The sequence below is a fragment of the Alligator sinensis genome, unplaced genomic scaffold (assembly GCF_000455745.1).
Source record: "Alligator sinensis unplaced genomic scaffold, ASM45574v1 scaffold86_1, whole genome shotgun sequence".
Lineage (NCBI taxonomy): Eukaryota > Metazoa > Chordata > Crocodylia > Alligatoridae > Alligator > Alligator sinensis.
Window position 1 is genome coordinate 2615768 of NW_005841971.1, and position 17386 is coordinate 2633153.

A 17386-nucleotide genomic window follows, 5' to 3' on the forward strand; every position below is an offset into this window, starting at 1 on the left:
TATAAGAGAGTGGGCATAAGAGATTGGCATATGGAATGGGGTCACTGCAGGAAATGAAAAGGTTAGGAAAAGAAAGCATCTGAGTAACTTCTGAGTTTGTAATGAGAGAAAAGGAGAAAAAGTTGTAAGCGGGAAAGGGAAGATCCTATTTATTAAGTTCTTTTCTGGAAGAAAAAAAAAAATCAATGAAATATTTGAAGAGGGAAGTAGATGCTGGAAGAGAAGGTTTCAAGATCATTTCACCGGGAGCTAAAAGGTGGCTGAGATTGCAGCTGTGGGATTCAGTGAGGTTGGTGAAGCAAAGCTGGTTAACTACGAAGGTGGTGGAACTGATGAGAAAAAATTTAGTGGAGGAAGTCAACCTAATCACTGTATTTCTGTCACCGATGAAGGCCATTGGCCTGGGCAGCATGGGAAATTATTTGTAATATTTGTATTGGGTGGGGGTTGTCATTTAGGACATAGATCCACAGATATTAGGGTTGGAAGGGACCTCAGTAGGTCATCGAATCTGACCCCCTGCCCTGGGCAGGAAAGAGCACTGGTTTCCCCACTTTCACGGTCTCTATTCATACTGAAAATCAAGATCAAGCGAGCTTTTGCCCTTCTGCTCCACAGGAGGTTTCTGAGCTCACCTTAGTACACCTGCATTATGGCTTGACAGGTGTACTGTCCCAGTCAAACTCCCCACACCCCACGTTTTCATTTACTCCATTTTGCCCATCAATACCAGAGGCAAGAGTCCTGTATGGCCATGTCTGCCACCAGTGACAACCCACTGCTTCACTAAAGTCTAGCTGAGTGAAACTCAGTGTATGAGTCAGACTGCACAAGGAGCGCTGGAGCCCACACCACTGTCTCTTAGCAAGACTAAAAGAAAAGAAAAGCAGCAGAAACACTTGTCTGTCACCAACAGTCAAGCAGGACAATTCTCAAATCATATAGAAGGCATCTCCGTTAAATAAGAAGGTGTCACTTTTTTCTGAACTGATGACACTTTTAAGGGTAGGGATAGAGGTAAGATTTGAAGCACTTTAAAAATAAAGTGCTTCAGATCAGAGAGATGAACAGGGGTGAGGGTTCCCCTTTGCACTCTGCCTCCCTTCTCCCAGGGCATCCCCAGCTGCAACTGGGAGATCAGGAGCCCTATACACTCCTGCACCTCTCCCAGCTCTGGCAGAGAGGGACAAGAGGTGAACAGAGGTGGAGTGCACAGGAAAGCATGCTCGTTGACTATCTGCTCCCTCTCCCTCTTTCTCAGTGGGGTACAGGGAGCAAGGAGCACTGTGGGATGCTGGAGGACTAAGCGGCCACTGTCATGGTCTGTAGAGCATGGGCATGCAACTGGAAGTGCTGCATTTTGAAGTGCTTCTCAACTTGCTTTTCTTCACGGTTATTTTGGGAGTGCTTCTGCCATTTCTGAAATGTAAACACCCTTTAAAGCATCTGTCCACTTACCCTTTTAAGCCTTTCCAAGGCATTTGAAAGAGCTTAATCTGTCCACACCCTCAGATAGCCACATCAGCACAGCCCTAAATTACATTACTTTCTCTTCAGGATGCCAAAGGCAACACTATGTCCCTCATCAGAATGAACACCATTTACAAAAGTGTCATATACTTAGAGAAGTTCCCAGAAATACAAGATCTGAAATGCCAGTATCAAAGTGCACCAGTCGAAGGCAGGATGGGTGTTCACATGGTATAAGAGTTATACTGGGATTGTGAACATGCTGAACAGCCAGGAGTCACTGCCATACAGGAGAATTGTGGATTCTCATCACCCCCGAGGATCACTCCTTAGAGAAGGGAAAGATTGGCTTGGAAAGAAACACAGTTTGGACAGAACATGGCAATGGCCTGGCAACCAAGAGGACTCAATTCTAGTTTTTAGGGCATTTTCTAAGCTAAATCTGGGAAGCTGGTACCACATTACTCATTTCTGAGGTGATGGGGAACTTATTCCAATTTTTAAAAATTATATTTGACAGAGGGCCACAGATTGGTGGGGAGGGGGGGAATAATAGAAGAAGAAATACAACATGCTCTAATGCATGGCTTTATAATCATTCTTTACTTGCAAATAATTCTCCATCAGAAGAAGGCTTCACTCTAAACAGCCAGCTTTCGAGTAGGATACAAATAGAAATAGACACAGAGATACTTACTGGTAAATAAATGAAGCAAGAGGACGTGGGAAAGAGAAACAACACACAGCTTTTTGTGTCTGGACCTCAAGGATTTATGGGAGGGAGATTTGCTGCTACTTTAAACCACCATTGTCATTTTGGGGGCATGAATGGATGATTCTTTTGCATACATTTCACTGGCTTGACTTAAGTAAGTCTTGACAACTCTCTTTCCCTGGGGACCAGAGTAAAAGTATTGTTTAGAAATCTAATATATGGTTTATTTACTCAATTTGTGCTGAGCACTACAGTTCCTTCAGGCCAGCTTCAGCAGCCCATTACTCTATTAATGCTCCATTACTGAAATTAGTGCTGTAATTGAGAGGGGGAGTGATGGGGAAGGGGACACTTTTTAAAGGAGCAGGTTCAGTTTAATCCCATCACAGAGTAAAGCACTAGAAAACTAAATTTCCCTCGCACACACTTTGGAGGAGAGAGAAATACTGTTCTATAATAAAATGCAATAGCATGAAATGAACAACCAAGAGGTCGCAACACCCAGTCTATCAGTATTCATTTCAATTAGGAGGACATGTTTGCAACATAAAGATGACAAGTATCTAACATGGGGAGGAATACAAAGAAATGTCATCCTAAGCAGCAAGTAGATACCCTGGGTTGTTAAAGAGATTAAGGCCTTTGCCATCTGCCTTTGGGACATGGACACATGCACACACCTGCATGCGCACACACACGATTGCAAACGGAGGACCAATATGAAATGAGCTGATCAGTCTTATCCATCTCATAAACAGCTAGCAGTTTACTCTGAACATACTGTCTCACATTGGTCATAGCACTACTGGGTTCATTCAAGCCGTCTCTTCTCCCAAGGCTAAGTTAAACCAAGAGACAAAAGAAATATCATGTCTGTGACCGTTACAAGGGGTGTCCCCCAAATTTATTCCAGTCAAGACTGAGACAAAAAAAAAAAAGTGAAGAATTTAGGAAACTGAGGAAACTTCACTAGGATTCAGGAGCTCATTGAGCTGAGAAAATAAATGGGAATTATTATGGGAATATTTACTGCATACATCTGTTGGCTGAATGCAATGAACTATTTGAAAAGTAGCAGGAAGGCAACACAGTAGCTCCACAATAAGCCCCCTCCTGGTAAACACAGGAGAAATTATTAAAAAGACAATGCCTGAGCTCTGAACTGGCAAGATGTTGCCTCCATGCAACAAGATTTGTTCTGTCAAGGCTGAAATCCAGAAGATCAAATGGACACTTTTAATTAAGAACTCATTCTCTGGAAAGAGGGAAAAGCAGTTGTCAGAAACCTGTTCATGGAGAAGACACGAACACCAAGACAATCTCTGCTGGAGGCACTGAAGTTGCAAAGTCTGCCTGGCCCTCTACCACAGTATGATAGCATAAAATCCTTTTGCTCTTACATTTGAAAATTTGAAAAAAAAGCTATTTAGACCCCTGTTTTAACCATTAGTCAACCTCCTGAAGGGAAGGCTAGTAGACTGAACGCAGTCAAGCCTACTGAATCATCATAATTTTAGGAATGTGTAGATTTGCATCTTATAGACTAACAAAATGTGAGATGCATTAAGGTTTTGTAAGCAACAGCTTACGAGGTATGAAGCGTATAAAGCAAGCTGCTGCTTACAAAAGCTTATAGCCTTTAAGGTGCAAAATTATCTTGCCTTCTGCCTGACTTCAGGCTACCACAGCTATCTACCTTTCTTTGTAGTGTGTGCCACACTGGGCCTCTGAAGAGAGCAGTATGTGCCAACATGTCTGTCATGAGGCTGTTGACAGACACTGCCATGCAGTTCTTTTCTGCTTGCATCAGCACCAGCTAAAACTGAAAACCTGTTTCATTTCCTCTAAATGTGAAGTGGTTTCTGCAAGGGAGTAGGAAGTATATGGGTGTTTGCTGCAACTTCAAGAGAAGGGAGATGATCTATAAAAGGAAGAAAACTGGTTTCATGCAATTCATGCATCATCATGGATTGAAGCCAGAGGGAAACAGAAAGATTGGTTAATGCAACAGTTTTAAAAGTTCTAAAAACATTCTGATCAGTACAATCCTTAAATCATTTTTTTTAAAGTACAGTAAGGATGAGAGATGTTTTGGTGGCAAATAGAGAAGAGCAATGATGGCAGCATTAAGGAACAGCTTAGCTGTCAGATTAGAAGTTGGAGCCTCCAACTCTAGACTCCAAGTAGGATAAGAAGATCCATCTTAGTCCACCAATCCTCAGTCAAGAGCAGAGATGCCTTGGAAAGGATGGCCTTATGATTAAGGGAACAGACAAGAAATCAGGAGACCTGACTTTGTCCCAGGTTTCCCAACTCTGTCCCAGGTTTCATGTGTTAGTACAGCCAGTATTGCAGGCCCAATTTCCAGGCACTTAGGCTAGGTACAGACATTACACTTAACATGCTTTAAGCATACAGAAAGCACTTTACAGCCATACCAGAACAGACGTTCATGATACATAAAGCACTTTAAAAATGGTGGATTGCACTCTAAGTTAACCATGGATGGATGTCCCCTAACCTAAAGCATTTTCTGTTAGATCACTTTATCAAACACCTGTGCCAGAGCCCATCGAGGGTTGACTTAGTGTGCAATCACAATCATCCCAGGTGGTGCTGTGCAGGGCTGATCTAGCCTCAGACAGAGCTTATTTGCTCTGTCCCAGTACTGGGCTAGCCCTTCCCCCTTGGCTGTCACTGATCCCACCTCTACATATAGCCTGGCCTGGGGAAGTGAGGAAAGGAGGGTTTCTGTCCATGCCGCCACCCCAGCCCCATGGTGCACCACAGCCAGGCGGGTGACACAGGGGAAGGAGTCTGGGGTCTCTCTTCTGGCAACCACTGCCAGAGTGATCCCTCTCCCCAGCCCTGCCCCCCTGCCAGCAGGCAACTGTCAGCAGTGGCTGGGAAGGGGGAAATGGAGGAAGGGAGCCCCTCTGCCGTGAAGCCCCCCAGTTTACTGGATTGGGAACTAGGGGGGAGGGGAGGCTCCCTTCCCCCACCCCCCACCGCAGTTCCCAGTGCAGTGAAAAACTGGAGCAGCCCCACGCTGTGTGCTTCTGGATATAGCTGCCAGGTCTCTCCAGTGGCAGTGGGGAGGATAAATGGAGCTCCTCTGCTGCAAAAGTGCCCCCCCCCCACTTGCTGGCTTGGGGCTCAGGTGGGGGCCAGGCTGGGCAGCAACCTGGCAGCTGCAGCCGGAAGCTGCAGAGCAGGGCTGCCCCAGCTTTTTGCCACACTGGGAACTGTGGCTGAGGCTGGAAGGGAGCCTCTCTTCCACAATGCCCCCCCTCCCCACCCCAACTTGCTGAATCAGGGGGTCAGCTTGAGTCCACATGGTCTGGGGGCTTCCTTTTCCCCGTTGCCCCAGCTCCCGGTGCAGGGATATGTGGAAAGGGGTGTCTCTGCTGCTGCCTGTCAAGAGGCTGGGGCAGGGGGGAAAGGGAGGCCCCTGCCATGAGAGTCCCCCACAGCCTGCTAGTTGGGATCTTTGTGGAGGTATATGGTAGGAGGGCTCCCTCCCCTCTGCCCAAGCCTCTTGACAGTGGCAGGGGGGAGCCGGGGGGGGGGGGGAGGGGGGGGGGGGAGGGGCAACTGTGTGGGGGCCCTCATGGTGGGGTGTTCTGTTCCCCCACCCTGCCCCCAGCTGCTGCTGAAAGTTGACAGCTGCTGTGGGGGGGCACTTTAGCAGCCTCCCAGGAAGCATGCAGGAGTGTCCCCTGCCTGCTGGCCTTGGCCAGTGCAGGCAGGCACTGAGCCTCCCCCACAAAACAGTGCACGTCTGTCCGGTTGGAACACGCTGTAACTGATAGCCCTTTAAGTAAAGTGCAATAGAGCGCTTTCTGGCTGGGGCTTTTTGAATGTGTGTACTTAGCCTTACTTCTCTACTCAAATCCAGAGACCAGAGTTAAGAACCCAGACTCCCCAGTAAAGGTCACAGAAAGAGTTATACAGCTAAGAATGGGATAAACAAAGCCTTGTTCTTAAAACTGCCTGGCTCCAGAGAGGTACCACCCTCCACTTGGAATTTGTAACTCCAGAAAAGGATTCAGAGTTAAGTGCCCCAGCCTGACCTTTCTTACAAAATGCTGCTAGTACTCATCTCTCCTCCCCCTGCCCCCACAATCCTCCCACCAATAGTTCAGTAGCTAAAGCACATACCTAGGTTGCAGGAGATCCAGGTTTAGTTCCATCCTTTTCCCAAGGGGTTTCAAACTTCCACAAACATGGAAGTGATTCTCTATTGCATAATCACTGAAGCAGAGGCTGCGATCCATGTCCCTCCTCTCACCATGATGCTGCAGAATGGTGCGTGCTCTCTCTCCCTGGCTCAAAGAGTAGTTGTCCCATCCAGTGGAACAGGTTCCAGGAGGAGGACTGGGAACACTTTATAGCCTTTAGAAGACTGTGGTTAGAGCATTCAACACTAACTTGGAGATGCACACTTAAATCCTCAGGCAAAGGAGTGAAACTGAACACGGGTCTCCCACCTCCCAGATGAGCGCTAGCCACTGAGCTATTGACTAGAAGGGAGTCACTGTTACTGCCAGTAGATACTAGAGGTGTGCAAAGTGGGCCATATTCGATTTGGATTCAGCCTGAATCGAGGACAGTGATTCGATTAATTAATTCGGATCACTGTCCCTGATTTGATTCAGCTGAATCAAAATGTGAAGATTCGATGCTGATTCAGAGAATCAGCAATTCAGCTATAGACACAGCTTTAAATGTTTGTTCTACATACCTCAAGGTACCAAGCATGGCTCATGAACGCTGCGATAGTGGGACGGATGGAGTATCCCACAGTGGTGTGGGGGGCTCCCCCACGTGCTCGGTGGCAAACCACTGGGGAGTGCACTGGGCCCCCCCCACCCTTGGCTCAATGATTGGCTGCAGGGGGACGCTGGGTGCCCCTCCAGGAGGCACCAATTGCCAAGCCAGGGGTTGTGGGGGGGGCAGCACACTCCCCAGGGGCCCGGAAGTGAACCAGAAGTGCTTCTAGTCCACTTCTGGGTCTGCTGCTGAGTACGCTGGGGACCCCCTGCGCTCCTGTGGGACACTCGATCTGCACCAGCATCACAGCATGCACCAGCTGCCTGGTATCTCGATGTACGTAGAAAAAACATTTTCAGCTGGGTCTATGTCCGAATCTCTCCAAATCAATTTGGAGAGATTAAAGGGTCTCCTGATTCGATTCAGATTCAGAGATTCAGCTACCAAATCAGGCCAAATCAAATCGGGGGACCAAAATTTTGCATGGCCCTAGTAGCTACTCCCCCAACTCTATTTTGGAAAAGTCCTAGAACACCTAATAAATCCACCTGACCTACACAGGATTTGTTTGTAGCTTGGGTATCCTCTTTTCTCTCTATTTAGATGGTTTTTGACATGCTTAGAAGGAGACCTTTAGGAGCTTAGGGCCATACCCCACTGAGACACCTTCAAGATTATGAACTATCTGGGGGGATTTAAGAGTCTACATTTCTGGATTAGATGCCTATAGTGACAGCAACATGTCTAAGTACTTTTGTGGGTCTACCCTTAGTCCCTCTTAAAGTCCGACCCATAATTATATTTAAGTGGCTCAGATCCTCATGTGTACAATTGGGATCTCTACTGGGGTTCCATTTAAGAAAGGGAAGAAAGAGGATCCAGGGAACTACAGACCAGTCAGCCTCACCCCAGGCCCCAGAAAAATCACGGAGCAGGTCCTCAAATAATCCATTTCTAAGCAGTTGAAGGAGAAGATGATGATCATAGAAAGGAGGACTGGAAGGAACCTGTAAGATCAAGTCCAGTCCCCTGCCATGGGCAGGAGGTAATGGGCTCAAATGAGCTCAACAAGGTGCTTGTCCAGCCTCCTCTTGAACACTGCCAGGGATGGCAACTGCACAACCTCTGCTGGATAGGATCTTTGGGCACCCAGGTCAGGTCCAGTCAGCATGGATTCACCAGAAGCAAGTCATGCCTGACCAACCCGATTGCCTTCTATGATTAGATAAATGGCTCTGTGGATGTGGGGAAAGCAATAAACATAATATACCTTGAATTTAGCAAGGCTTTTGATATAATCTCCCACAGCATTCTTCTAAACAAGCTGAGGAAGTATGGGTTGGATGAAGGGACTGTAAGGTGGATAGAAATCTGGCAGACTTGTTGGGCTCACCAGGTAGTAATCAATGCCTCATTGTTTAGTGGCCAGCCAGTATCAAATGGAGTGCCCCATGGGTTGGTCCTGGGGCCGGTGCTGTTCAGTATCTTCATTAACAATCTGGAAGACTGGATGGAGTAGGCTCTCAGCAAGTTCACAGTTGACACTAAGCTGGGGAATGTAGTACATACACTGGAGGATAGGGCTAAGATTCAGAGTAATCTAGACTAATTGGAGGATTGGGCCAAAAACAATCTCATGAGATTCAGAAAGGACAAATGCAAAGTCCTGCACTTAGGATGGAAGAATCCCATGCACTGGTACAGGCTGGGGACTGACTGGCTAAGAGGCAGCTCTGCAGAAAAGGACCTGGGGGTTACAGTGGACAATAAATTGGATACGAGTCAGCAGCGTGCCCTTGTTGCCAAGAAAGCTAACAGCATACTGGGCTGCGTTAGTAGGAGCATTGCCAGCAGTTGGAGGGAAGTAATTATTCCTCTCGATTCTGCACTGGTGTGGCCACATCCGGAGTACAGTACTGTGTCCAGTTTTGAGCCCCCCACTACAGAAAGGATGTGGACAAGTTGGAGAGAGTCCAGTGGAGAGCAACAAAAATGGTTTGGGGGCTGGGGCACATGACTTCTGAGGAGAGGCTGAGGGAACTGGGCCTATTTAATCTGCAAAAGAGAAGACTGAGGGGGAATTTGATAGCAGCCTTTAACTACCTGAAGGGGGGTTCCAAAGTGGATGGAGCTAGACTGTTCTCAGTGGTGGCAGATGGCAGAACAAGGAGCAATGGTCTCAAGTTGCAGCAAGGGAGGTTTAAGTTGGATATTAGGGAAAACGTTTTCACTAGGAGGCTGGTGAAGCACTGGAGCAGGTTACCTAGAGAGATGGTGGAATCTCCATCCTTGGAGGTTTTTAAGGTCCAGCTTGACAAAACCTGGGCTGTAATGACCTAGTTGGGGATGGTCCTGCTTTGAGCAGGGGGTTGGACTAGATGACCTCCTGAGGTCCCTTCCAACACTCATTTTCCATGATTCTACGAAGACAAAAATACTTTCATACTTGTGACAGGGTAGTACTTGGTAGCTGTGTTGGTCTGAGACAAGAAGACATACAAAGAAGTACAAGAAACTAGAACTGGAACCAAGAGTTCTAGTTTTTTCTATGTCTTCATACTTATGAAGCATTCATTCAAGCAGTGCAGCAAGCAGGACCAAATAAATACTGAGAAAAACAGATTTTGGAATTTAGTCATGCTTGCGGATTTATAGTGTTAAAACGTAAAAGGTAAGAGAAAAGGGTCTGAAAGAGGATAAAATCTTGGCCAAGTATTTTTTTCCCAATGTAAGATTCAACATATCTTGGATTTCATAACAAGGGCTGCAAAGAGAAAGAAAGCTGGTACAGGGTCTTAAGGTGCCCCACAAGAATTAAATTGTAATTAGCAGGCAAGCTGCAAGCTAGAATGTGTTTTATGCTGCTGATTATAAGATTCCCCTACATTGATCTGTGCAAATCATCATTGTCCTCCTGCTACTTACAAAGTGAGGATACAAGTGGGCAGTGTTTAAGTTTACTAGTACTCCTTTCAATCACTAGGTCCCTCCTAGAAGAGCACTACACAACAAAACACCTCCAATAACTCATCACAGACTTCAGAGCCGGAGATCTTTGTCATAGACCCTCTCGTCATCACTCGGAACAGTTCATACAAGGCCGGGACTGTTTTGTCTAATGTGTTCCTTGTCAGTCTCAGATAAACAGCACCCCTACCAATCAGCAGCACACAGTTTAACATCGTATTGTGGGAATACGGTAGCTGGAAGCAACAAACCTCCTGATGGGTTCTGCAATTTTGATTTAAACAAAACAAAAGTGAGTGACTGTAATTTCACAGATGCGAACAATTCATTATTGGGAAAAATATGTGGCAGTTCTAATGGGAACTGACTTAAGGGCTGTTTGTGGAAATGACTATTTGCAGCTGCCTCTCTCACCAGGTCAGTATAAGGCAGTAGACCATTAGATGGAAAAAATCAGACTGCATATTAATCTGATCATCTGTGATAGCATGGCAGGATCACTGGTCAAGATTTCTATTCAGTGCTCTTCTGTGCACTCGTGGTCTGCCACCTCTGAATTTTATCCTACGTGACACCAGAAGGGTTGCACACATTCAACTTGTTGCAGCGCAGTCTGTGAAAAGGTCAGAATTTACAAGCGCCCAACCTACATTCACTGCAGGTACTTGTAGCCCAGTACCTGCAGCGAACAGATGGGATGGAAAGATAAAAACGCTTTGCTAAGTTTTAGTCGGTCCCCAAATCAAGCTGGATGCCCGTTGCAAACTTCCCCACTTTTCCATGGAACAACTCATTCTCTCTTCTCAAACTGAACAGCATTATTAGGAAGTCAGTGTACTCTGGGGGTGTAGTGAGCACCTGAGTTTTCATAGTTTCATAGTTTGTAGGGTCGGAAGGGACCTTGACAGATCATCAAGTTTTGTTAGACCAGAATGGTTCCTGGTTCTGTGGTGTGGAACAGGGGTAAGTAGCTCATCTGGCTTGGCAGAACGAGATGCATGTGAGGAAAGGAAGAAAGGTGGTCGTCTGACAAAAAATTTCCCTGACTTTTCTGTGTACACATATGAGTCAGGTTTATGCATTTCAGATAGATTTGTTTTCCCATTAAGATTAACCTCAGCTGCCTGATTTGGGGCTTCAAAGAGAAGCTTCTCCACAAAACTGCTCAGGTGGCCCTTCCCCGAGGTCAGTAAGAGATATATTGCAGACAGTGGTGAGAATTTCATCAAGTGATTAGCTCTCATTTAACACTTCTTATTTGTAGACAGTGGCACACCAGCCACCGGATTTGCTGCTGTGCTGTCTCACTATACAGCTGTGTACCACTCTGCAATAAAACCAGACTTTTTAACACTTAGCACCAAGTGCCCTTCATGCCGCCTAGCTCATAAAGGGACTGAAAAAAGCTGAAGCCATAGGAAAGTTTCTCATCGACTACAGCAGGCTCTGGATAAAGTTCTAAATTACGCCAGTTTTTATTTAGCAATAGTGTATACTGAGCTAGACCAAGAAGACCCTGTAGATTTAGCTGCTGTGGCACTTAAAGTACATAAACTATTCCTACCCTCTAGAACTGGCCAGTGGAGGCCAGGCCAAGACCTATACCACCCATTAGTCCTCAAGGTACTGTTTAAGTGGGACATAAGTGGTGATTAAGCCCTTTGTGGACCCTTTTCCAGTTCAAATATTGTTACTCTAGGGCATGCAAATATATTTACAGATTCAGTAAAGCAAAATATTTCAGCATTTCAACCTCAGTAACCCCCCCCCCCCCCCCGACAGAATAAAATAGCAAGAGAAGGAAAAACCCTATTTTACAAGATTAGCTCCAATAATAATTTTATCATCTTCAATGTGACCAAGACATATTTCACTTGGAAAATACTGTTTTTGCAAAACATTCAACAAAATAAAAGGAAAAATGAAACCCAAACAAGCCACAAAGTGACTTACTTTTCACCAAGTCAAAAGAAGAAAAATCAGTGCCATCAACCCATCACTAGCTTAGTACCCTGTAGTAAACAGTTTCTGTAGCTCACACTTAGGCAGGGGACCACAAAGGGGTAAAAAGATGGGTGGAGGGGAAAACGGGACCACTCATTTCAATTTAGATTGAGTGACACAAGCAAACTGCCTTAAGGGGAGAGTCCTTAGAGAAAATGGTAAATCTTTAGATTACATGACATTGATTACACTTTTACTGCTGCCTAACTCTATTAGTCTTTGTCTAGTTACGGAATACAGTACTAAAATGGTGCCCTCTTCAATCAAGAACTGTCCTGGTGAAGGCCCAGGGGCCAAAATATAGGCTTTAGTGCTCTCTCTGTCACAGCTCATAAAGGCTACTTAATGGATTCCCTTGTAAGTACTATCCCTTATTATTTGTACCAGATTAAGGAAGCTGGGAGCATTAGGAGTCTTACTAACTTCTATTTTTAATGCAGTCTTTTAATGTGGTTTTTGGTATACATGCAAATGAGAAGCTAATAGGTTTAGCGTGATCCAGACACCCTGTCTGCCTACATCTGCACAGGAGAAGACCAGTGGTAACAGAATAAGTACAATAGTGCCAATAGTGTGAGCTGGCTACACTGGCCATTTTAGATACAGTATTGCCTCATCTACACTTCTACAAAAAATACCTTAATTCCCTTGCTAATTTATCTCCAAACTAGGAGGAAGAAAACCTGGTGGGACCTTGAATTTTTGCTTTTTGGAACAAGAGAGATTGCTCATACTAGAAGAGCCGAAGTGCACGATGTCGAAATGTTTAAACGCACAAAAACCCTCCAGATTTCAGATTTATTAGCTGAGAATAAAAATCTTCTTGGTACTGGAGATCAGTATTATCCTAACACACCCCTCTCTATGAATTTGGGTAAATGCGAGTATCCATTTTTACCAAGGCTAATGAAACCATTCAATGATTACATAATCTTGGAAGCATGCACAGGATATATGTAGATGCAGGATGATGAGATGTATTTTAGGGGACTCTGAGGAAGCTAGAGTGTCAGTGGTTATCTTAGCTATAACAATGTTAGCTAGCAACACTTTTATCACCTGAAATCAAAAGTGTTGTCTTTTATGAAGAGTGGAGTGGTCACAGGATATGCAGTTTCTCATACACAAAAACAAGCTTTTGCATGCAATGCTATTAATGATATTAGCACAACCCATAGCTGGTACATTGCTGTGCTTGTACATCAGAAATGCTCTGTGCCCCCCTTCTTTAAAACAATGTAGGCAATCGGGAAGTGAGTAAGGTAACTAAGATTGTATTTTGTTATCGTATGTGGTAACTTATGGCTGTTAATGGTAGATTGTTCCTTGTGTTCTACAACTGGCCATGTTCACTATTCAGTGAAGAAGCCTCCAGAGGAGCAAACTGATGGTATATTGACAGGGCAGTCGTGGCTGGAAATTGCTGCTGTGACGTGCTAAGATGTGCATGGATGTGTGCACACAGTAGCAGCTGCATGCTTTGTGTGGTATGTAGCTTTGGATTTGTAACACTGTAGGTGAGGATTTTTTTTTTTCTAACAGGCATCCAAGTTACGTAAACCATGTCCCTCAATGCAACCAGGAGACACATTTGTAGGCAATGTAATTTAAAACAAATGAAAATGCAGTGGGAACTTGGGTGTAAAAAAGGGGACTAGATGCCAAAAACATCCTTAGAAATAATTAGTCGTCAAACAAAAAAAAGTAATTACATAAAAAATAAAAAAACTAGTTGACCGATTTGTTTTTGAATCAGCTTCCCCCCTCCCTACCTCCCGCAACCATGCCCTTCTCAAAACTGTAAACAGCAATGCAATTTCAGGAAATGAGGGGTATTTTTTGAGATAGAGAAATATGTAAGCATGAAACTTAATGATCTTGTATTTTCCAAAAATAAAAGCCAATAGGCATTACAGATTGCAGAAGAGGAGAAAGGAGAGGATGGTAATCATGAAATGGCTTATAATTTTGAACAGTAACATTGGGGACATGTTAATCAAAGATGACTCGTGAAGCACGAGATGTGACCGGAGTATGAAATGTATGAAGCTTATCTGAACTAAACCTCAGGTCCAAATCTAAACTCCCAGATTGTAATTTTGGGCACATTTGTAATATGATGCATTCATGTTTCACTCAACTAGAACGCCTACCAACTCAGCAGCTATTTCACGCAATAGAATGCCATTTGAGACCAGGCAATTGAAGACCATTACAGGACAAAACTCCTCAAGTGAGAGAGATAGCTAACAGAATCTGATCTATGCCAGAACGGCCAAACTATGTTACAAAATGCATCTGACAATATTGTGTAGCAATGCAGGCCTCTGGCACTGTAGTCTTCCCCGTGTATAAAAATGCAGAGATCTATATTGCAAAGCAACTTAAAAAGAAAAGTAAATCCCCATCTGTATCTGTCAAGGAAAAATATGCTAGAATTTTTTCAGTAGCATCAGGGCCTCTGTATCATCCAGTACTGCCCTGGAAAAGGTTTTCCCTGGAACTCATCTGAACATATATTTTCTTCCAAGATAAAAACAAAATATTTCACAAAACTGCTCAAAATCCCACTAAGAATACCCTTTGCAAGGGGCTGACTAGTAAAGAAGCAAAATAAATCTGTACGTTTGATAACTTTTTGCCTTCCATAATCTGAATCCAGGGAGAAGTTAAACCTTCAGTAATTTAATCTCACAATAAATTTGCACGTTTGCTTCCCTGCCTTCCTCTTCACCCATTCCTCTTTATCTAGTCAAGAGCAGGATTCTGTACATAGATAGACTAGATGGATTTTTAGCACCTTCAAACACCAGCGCTGTTTTGCTATATGTAGCTACTTCCATTGAAGGAAAAGCAGAGTGCTTGGACCAAGTAGAAAACTACAGCAAGCAAAGCAAGAGGACAATAATAAAAGGATACCTGAGTCTGTGCGGTTAAAACACAAGGAGCAGCTGTCATTTTTATCCCCCGTGCTTCATCATAACATCTTTAACAAGGTTACTGAGGGTCTCTTTTGTCACTTTCCGGCACTTTAAGGGAGCTGTGGGAGTAGAAGAGTGAGAGAAAAAAAATAAGGAGGGGGGGGGCGCGTAAAAAGGGAGTTATGCTCACAGCTTTTCACAGTCGAAAACAGAACCCACTGCTGGTAATGTGAGAGCACTAGATCAGGCGCCAAATGGATAAGACTGTAGACAGTGGGGCCAAAGCACTGATACTTGCCAGCACCTGCAGATAGGAGACAAATAATTGGCACATGTTAAGAAAAAAAAAAAAAAGACAGAGAGAGAGAGAGTTGTTAGATGTTCGTATTTTCTAACAGTGTCTGGCAGGAGCTCCTGCAAGGAATTTAATCAGCAAGAGTTGTTTAAACTGGGCTTTGAACACAAGCCCTGTGCTGCTAGTAATGAACTTCATATCATCTGCAACTCCTGTTTGCTGACGACATTCAATTTGTTAATTCTGCAGCTGGTGATAGGGGTCAGATATGAAAGTGACGATTGTTTTTTGACGTTCCAACCCCTGCTCACATCTTTCTAATTAATCCTTTTAGGAGCCACCAGCAGATCAAGAGAAAAGTGTGTAGGGGTATAGTCAAGAAGAGTGAGAAAATAGGAAGAGAGATGGATTTTCTAATGCTCCCCTCCACTTCCTATCCTGCTGTCTGACATTTTGGGTGGCTGGAAGATGGAGGGCAGGGCTACTATAAAGCTGTAAAAAGTATTCACTGCTTTAGGCCATTACAGTAAACATAAACATCAGAAGAGAGATGCAAACAAAACAAAAGCTCAAACTTATTTTTATTTCTGACAAGTGTTTTGTATTAACTAAGCTCAAGAAGGAAAGATAAGTGGTAAATAATTTAGTAACAGCGTAGGGAAATTCTAGACTGCCCCTGCAGAATAAATTTAAGTTTGCCAAACCCCCTACCTACTTGTCTCAGTGGGGCATCAAGGTTACCAGTTCAGTGCAATATGTATATTAATTATACAGACTAGGTTGGGCAGATCAGGTAAGCACAGATCATAAAAGCGTGATCTCGGACACGCCGAGCTTTTGGAGCAAAGCAAACAGAAAAATACTGAAGGGACCGAGTATGATCTTGTCTCACTGACACTGTAGCGCATGGGTCCATGTGAGGTAATACAGGAAAGTCTCCTACTAGTTCAAGGGTGCACCAAAGAAACACGTGCAGCAAGAGGAGACTCCCTTCTACCTTTCTTTTTCTTTTTTTTCTTTTTTTTTTTTTTATGGTATCTATGAAGGTAACATATGGACCTGAGAGTGCTAGCACAACAGAAGAGGCCTCATATGGAAACATTAGCAGCTAGAGTTTGGAGTAATGAAAACAGCCAAGAAATAAGGTTTCATAGGACTAGGTCATCTCCCTTGTACCAAATCTGAATGAAGAGTCCTTGCAAGGCTGATGTTGAAGGTAATTTGCATTTGACTTCACTGGAAGTGAGGTTAGACCTGTAACACTTTGAAAATTCCCGTGTTAGATGCATGTCTTAAGTAGTGAGGGGAGAATCTCAAAAATTTTAGTATTCAGATTTGGTACATACAAGCACACAAAGGTTTGGTTGAGTTTCTAAAGCTCATTGAAATAGAACCAAAACTGTACAACCTGATAAACAGTGTCAGAATCAGAAACAGGCATCTTCTGTATATTATGCTGCCTTCTTACTGCCTGCTGGTTTGCGACACAGTCTAGAATTTATTTCAAACATCAGCAAATGACTGCAACTATTTCTCTACACTAGTTTCTCTTATCTTAGCAGTCCATTCCCCCTTTCATTTCCTCAAGGGATCATTTTTCAGGTAAAGTTCATATAATGCACAATCTCCGTTTTAATATACTCAGTTTTTTTCCGCACTGGAGTTAGATGCTCCTCTTGTCAATTCAGCATATATCTTTCTACATTCAGTACAGTCTTAAATGTGTTAGATTCCACTGGATGACAATCAAAAAAATAGACTGGTTGTCCTTTGATAAAGTGATTTATCAGACACTGCATCATTTTCTCTAGACAGGTCACAAGGACTGTTTTTGGGGAATATTCAAAACCATCACAGATAATTAACCAGGCCAAAGTTGCTCTTTTAGCGTAGACTTCAGATTTCTAAAGTGTTGTCACACGCTATGTCCAAAGTAAAAAGTTTAATGCTTGCTACATTCTTCTTTCTTCAGCCCTTTAGGAAACAAGGAAGCTAAGGCTCAAATTCTGATTTTGGTGTATCTGGAAAGATATTAGCTTCAAATCAGGCTATCCTGAATCTTCAGAAGTAGAAATGCAAGCAAGCTTTGTCCCTATGGTATCTCTTTAGTTTGTCCTAAAAGTATGCTGTGTGTTGTATCCAAGTAAATTCTGCAAAAAGATTCTATGACTCATTTAACCAGTCGGTGGAACAAAAATAAGTAAAAATCATACAAAAATGCATTCTGGGGAATGATGATCA

The 17386-nt window shown here is 43.9% G+C and overlaps 1 long non-coding RNA gene across 2 annotated transcripts in view; it reads right to left on the bottom strand.

The window, feature by feature from the left end:
• LOC112549814 overlaps positions 1 to 15020 on the bottom strand; it is a 30170-nt gene extending 15150 nt beyond the window's left edge. For both annotated transcript variants that reach the window (XR_003093347.1, XR_003093348.1), the window contains exon 1: positions 14849 to 15020. This is a non-coding gene — a long non-coding RNA (uncharacterized LOC112549814). The remainder of the gene's footprint in view (positions 1 to 14848) is intronic.
• Between the last annotated feature and the right edge of the window lie 2366 nt (positions 15021 to 17386).